Raw genomic sequence first — 6000 nt, forward strand, 5'->3', positions numbered from 1 at the left:
ATATTGGTATATAAAGCCTGTATGTCGAGAGTAGCCAGGATAGCCCCCTGAGGGATAGAGTTAGACTCTTGAAGCCAAGTCAACATGGAAGTGGTATCCTTTATTTATGACTTCGCTAAAGTGACTAAAGGTTTTAAATAGAAATCTACAAAGTCTGATAAAGGCTCCAACACTGAACCAATCCCTGAAACGATAGGACGCCCCGGGGGGGTTGGTCCTATTTTTGTGTACTTTAGGAACGAAATATATCACTGGGATGATTGGATGACTTTTTTTCTTTACCCAAAGATAAAGGAAATATTGAAAGGAAGATATTTTAATGACATTCAGGACATCATGGGTAATATGACAACAGCTCTGATGGGCATTACAGAAAAAGAGTTCTAAAAATTGCTTTGAAGGGTGGACTAAGTGCTGGCATCAGTGCATAGCTTCCCAAGGGGAATACTTCAAAGGTGACTGTAGTGATATTCAGCAATGTGGCACTTTTTCTAGGATAAGTTCATGAACATAATTGTTAGACCTTGTAGAGCGTTTCCCAAGCTGGTCCTGCAGTGCCTCCTTGCCAGTCAGGTTTTCAGGATATCCACAATGAATATGAATGAGATTGATTTACTTCCGCTGCCTCAAATGTATGCAAATCTCTTCCCTTTTCTTTCCAATCATACATCAACTGTAGAATCATCTTATGGCGATTTGGTATAACTTTTATATAATGGGGTCACCCTGTAAATGTACTTAGGAAGACGTGAAGAGAAAAAATGTACTCTCTCTCTACCCCCCCCCCCCATACACAGGAATTCACCAACTACTGCTGAATTTTATTATCCTTTGCATTGCCTACTTTTCTGTTACAGATCTTCATTGTGTGATGAGGCAGTGGTTATCTCAGACTTAAATGACTGTAATTTTGTGTGTCTTGGGCTACTTTAAAAAAACTTTCTTGCAAGCTTGCAATTGATTCAAAATTCAGCAGTTAAGCTCATTACTAGGGGTCAGAGATAGGGGAGGTCAACTCTATTGCACTTATAGACCCACTAGCTGCCTGTCAATCTGTGAGTTATGTTTAAACTGTTAATTACTCTGTACAAAATAATTAAAGATTATGCTCCATAATGTCTGAGCTTGTATTTCAGCATGAGTTTATGAGTGCTTAGATACCAAGGGGGCTAGAGCTTGTCTATCACAGGGGCTCAGGAATGTAGGTTGGCAGACTCTAGGGTTTGGAGTTGAGCTGCGAATGGAAAGTAATGATTTGGGCGTCTGGAAGTGGCTTAATAAAGTGCTGCTGGTAAGGATTTGAGGAGTGCTTTGCCTGTCTATAAAACTATGTTTATATACTGCCAGTCAGGTTTTCTAAATATCCACAATGAATATTCATGAGAAATTTGCATAGAGTGGAGGCAATGCATGCAAATTTCTCTCGTGGATATCCTGAAAACCTGAGTACATGGGGTGGGTCCAAGGCTAGGTTTGGGAACTACTGCCCTAGGGGATGAGCAAGAACAAACTTAAGAGGTATGCTTTGAGGCCCAATGCTCTTGGCATGATAAAATAACCTCAGCAGGTCGCATTTATTTATTTATTTATTTTTACATAGAAATGAACTGCTTTACATGCATTGCCATGTTTTGCATTTCATTATTAGGTAACTTGCAACTGCCTAAATATTGCTGCAGTTAAGGTCCTTTAAGACACATTAAAGGGCAAACAGGACTGAAGGAGTAGCCTAATGGCTAGTGTAGGCTGGGGAACTCAGTTCGATTCCCACTGCAGCTCTTTGCGACTCTGGGCAGCTCACTTAATTCTTCATTGCCCTAAGCACAAAGTAAGCACCTGCATAGAATATGCAGACTGCTTTGATTATAACCAGAGAAAGGTAGTATTCCAAATCCCACCCCAATACAGCTTGATAACTTCCCCCGTAAAAGTTAACATCTTGAAAAGGATAGAATATAGTCAGATAACTCATCAAAACAAGTCTTTTTCAGTGGTAAATCAGTTCTAGAACATGAAAGGGACCGACTCAGAAAACAATTTCTTCAGAGCCAAGCCTGAGCAGTGGTAGTTACTACCATTATCATTTCTATAGCACTGAAAAGCATACACAGCACTGTACATTTAACATGTAATAGACAGTCCCTACTCAGAAGAGCTTACAGTCTAATTTGGACAGGCAGGACATATAGGGGCTGGGGAGTTTGTAGCAGAGGATGACAGCATAGACATAGGTATTTATGGTGAATGGGGTTAGTTGAAAACAGCCTTGAAAAGGGGGCTTTTAGCCTGGATTTGAATATTGCAGAGACAGAGCCTGATGTATTGATTCCAGCAGTCTGTTCCAGGCATACAGCGCAGCAAGATAGAAGGGACAGAGTCTGGAGTTGGCAGTGGAGAAGGGTACGGAGAGGAAGGAGTCGGTCATAGGAGAAAATACCTTCCAAGGATTCAAGACTATATTAGACAAGTTCCTGGTGAGCAAGAGCGTGCACTGGTAGGGCTAGTCTCGGTTGGAGCGCTGGTCTTTGACCAGAGGGCCGCCGCGTGAGCGGACTGCTGGGCATGATGGACCACTGGTCTGACCCAGCAGCAGCAATTCTTATGTTCTTATGAACAGAATTCACCGGGGTGGGGGGGGGGGGAAGATAAGTATGGAGAGATATTGAGAAGCTGCAGAGTGAAACACTCGTAAGAGGCGTTTTGAACTGTATTCAGAAATGGATGGGAAGCAAATGAAGTGACTTGAGGAGAGGGGTAATGCGAGTATGGTGGCTCTCACAGAATACGAGTTGAGCAGCAGAATTTTGAATGGATTGAGAAATGGTTGCACAGGAGACCTGAGAGAAGCAGGTTGCAGTAATCAAAGCGAGAGGTGCTGACCGTGGGGACAGCACTTTGATTTTCCATACAAAAGGAAATGGATTTATGAGCCAGATCTTCCTCCCTTCCCAGGAGCTAAGAATTCTGCATTCAAAGCCCCTGAGTGTGAGTGTCCATAATTATTACACAGTGGTTAACATTTACATAGTAATTTTAGAACATGGCACTTGGTTAACAAGAACAAGTCACTGCTTACTTATGTGCCTTTATAAAGTGCCAGTGTTAAGTAGCAGAAATTAAGCCTGCTTTAGAGGCATATACTGTACATTTAAGCATTAGTAGTTTTAAATGAAAGCTCAAGATACCAGACCCCAGAACAAGTTTGATGAGTCTTAAGCCCAGAGGAGGAAGTGGAAACAGAAGTAGCAGATGCTAGGTCAAAATATGAAGAAAAAAGGGAAATATTTCTTAATAGAAAGGGTGGCAAAACCGGAAGTTTTTTGGAGAATGACTCGCTTTTTTAAAATTGGTACTCTAATGGCTGCGAGAGCCTTTTTTTTAATGCATTTTTTTATTTTTATTTTAAATCTAGCCCTAAAAGACTTGTGAAGGACAAGTGGAGAGGGTGCAATAGGGCCAAGCACTCCCCCACAAAAGCAACAGACTGTCCCCATTAAGAGGAGGGGCTTTCCAGATTTATTGTTGTGACACTCACCCTGACCCTCCCAGGGAATGTCCACAATGGCCTGAGAACTATTTTGCCTAAAGCGAGACAGCTTCCCTGGCTCTTGGATGACCCCTGAGGGGAGGAATGCGAGTGAAAGCCTAACCCACAGCACGGCCAAGGGCAAGTCTTCCTGTCCGTTGTGAGCAAAGGTAAACCTATCTAGAGAGACTGTGAGGACTTGAAACCTAAAAGGTTTGTAATGTTCCTGAAAGAGTGAGACCAACCATCAGTTTTAGATGGCTGTCTGTCTCAACACAGAGAGAACATACTAACCCAGCATTCTCTAAAACAGTGGTTCCCAACCCTGTCCTGGAGGACCACCAGGCCAATCGGGTTTTCAGGCTAGCCCTAATGAATATGCATGGAGCAGATTTGCATGCCTGCCACTTCCAGTATATGCAAATTTCTCTCATGCATATTCATTAGGGCTAGCCTGAAAACCCGATTGGCCTGGTGGTCCTCCAGGACAGGGTTGGGAACCACTGCTCTAAAAGATCCCCAAGAACACATTTTTAAACTGGAACCCATAACTTTCTTGGTTTGGTTAAGGTATCATTTGGCTTCTGTGGGTTTGGAGAGTAAGACAATGAGCTCCCACATACAAGTCTCTGCAAAAAAAACAAAAACAAAAAAACAAACAAACCAAAACCCCCAAGAGATCTGCCTTAGCTCATGGTTTTGGACTTCTTTTGATCTTAGGCAGAGACCCCAGCAAAATTGTCATTTGTAGTTTTCATACAAGTCGTGAGATGTGTTGATCATATACTGATCTAGGCTCCAATGTAATGCTTTACAACCATCTTCTGGAGACACACCTAGCTAGTCAGATTTTCAGGATCATAACGAATATGCAAAGATAACATTTGCATCTTCATTGTGGTGATCTTGAAAACCTGACTGGCTAGGTGTGCTTCCAGAAGGAATACTCTATTGGGACAGCCCTGAAAAGGGTTAAATAAATGGATAAAACTGGATCTTTAACAGCAACACTGCACTTGACGTTCCAAAGACAAACCAAGAGTGAAATTTTCTTTTCTGTGCAGTTTCCCCACAGAAAAGGAAATTCAAGGACAAATATTAATGATTTGAAACCAACCAGCATGAGGAAGGTTTAGAGGACACATGTCTGGAGTTAAGTTACCAGTAGAGGTAGTGGAAACAAAAATCATGACAAGACTTAAAAAATATGATTTGTATAAAAGAAAGGGGTTGAGAACTTTGGCAACACCACCCTCCTCCCCCAAAAAAAAACTAGAAAGGGGAGTTATGAGGGAGCCTCCGTATGGATTTAAGTATGGGACTGTGGGTACTCATTTACCTAGTACACTAACACACAAATGGGTATATTTACTCAGCATCCTAGCAAATGAGATGGAAGAATGAGCAGAGGCTGCATTTCACAATTAATGTGCAGCAAGTTTCTGCATATTAAGGCAGAAAATAACACAGCACAGTTAATGCCACATAAATAGGTGTAACTAATGACATGTTATCTGCCATTCAGTTAAGATTTTTTCTTTATGTTTAATGAATGGTATAATATTGAAAATATCCCAAACATTTAACACACAAGAATTCTGGCTGTTAACCTAGAGTAATCACTAAAGTATGCTAACATTCTGCAAACAGGCTCCACAAAGGAGAAAGATGACAAAAACTGACTTGATAACTGGGATAGATTCTTGGCTGGAACAGTTTAGATGGCATTTTTACTTATACCACACTATAATCTTATTCACATGTCTTAGATATTATGTCTTGTGCCGGATAGACCATCCGTGAATAAACTCAATTACCAACACTGGCCTCAAAATCCAGAGGATAACATTCAACCATAAGCTCAAGGCTCTAGTTAGAGTCTTTCTAATATCATAGGCCTATACAGAAAAAGGCATGAAGTAAAAAAAACAAAAACCCAAAAAAACTCCTCCCCTGAAATCGAGGGGAGAAAAACCAGTCATGCCAAAAAACTGACTGAAGATCATGACAAGACTAAAAATCTAAGACACATGAATATTATAGACAGGACAGTGAGCAGGAGTCCTCCACCCACAGTCTCACCAACAGAGGGTGCTGTTTTACTGTCACATTTTTCAATTGTGAGGGACAGGCAAGTTCTGCAGGACTCCAGGGAACATACCTGTCCTTAGCGACTGAAAATATTCCACCCCCTAGTGGTAGCAATGCAGCTGGAGGACACCTGCTCAGCTTAGAGGGAACAGTGATTATAGTGCGATGATAACAGTGTGTCTTACCTTTCTACATTTTGATTCTTACTTACACAACAATAAAATTACAGGTAAACAAGCAGTTGATTTGTTTGGTTGACCCATCATTGGTCCTGGCAATTCTTTTTTTTTGTGTGTGTCATAACCAATTACCACCGTCACATCTCATCCTGTTTTCCTTAAACATGCTTTGATGTAGACAAATAAGTACTCAACTATGGCTCA

This window comes from Geotrypetes seraphini, chromosome 5 (genome assembly GCF_902459505.1).
Source record: "Geotrypetes seraphini chromosome 5, aGeoSer1.1, whole genome shotgun sequence".
Classification (NCBI taxonomy): domain Eukaryota; kingdom Metazoa; phylum Chordata; class Amphibia; order Gymnophiona; family Dermophiidae; genus Geotrypetes; species Geotrypetes seraphini.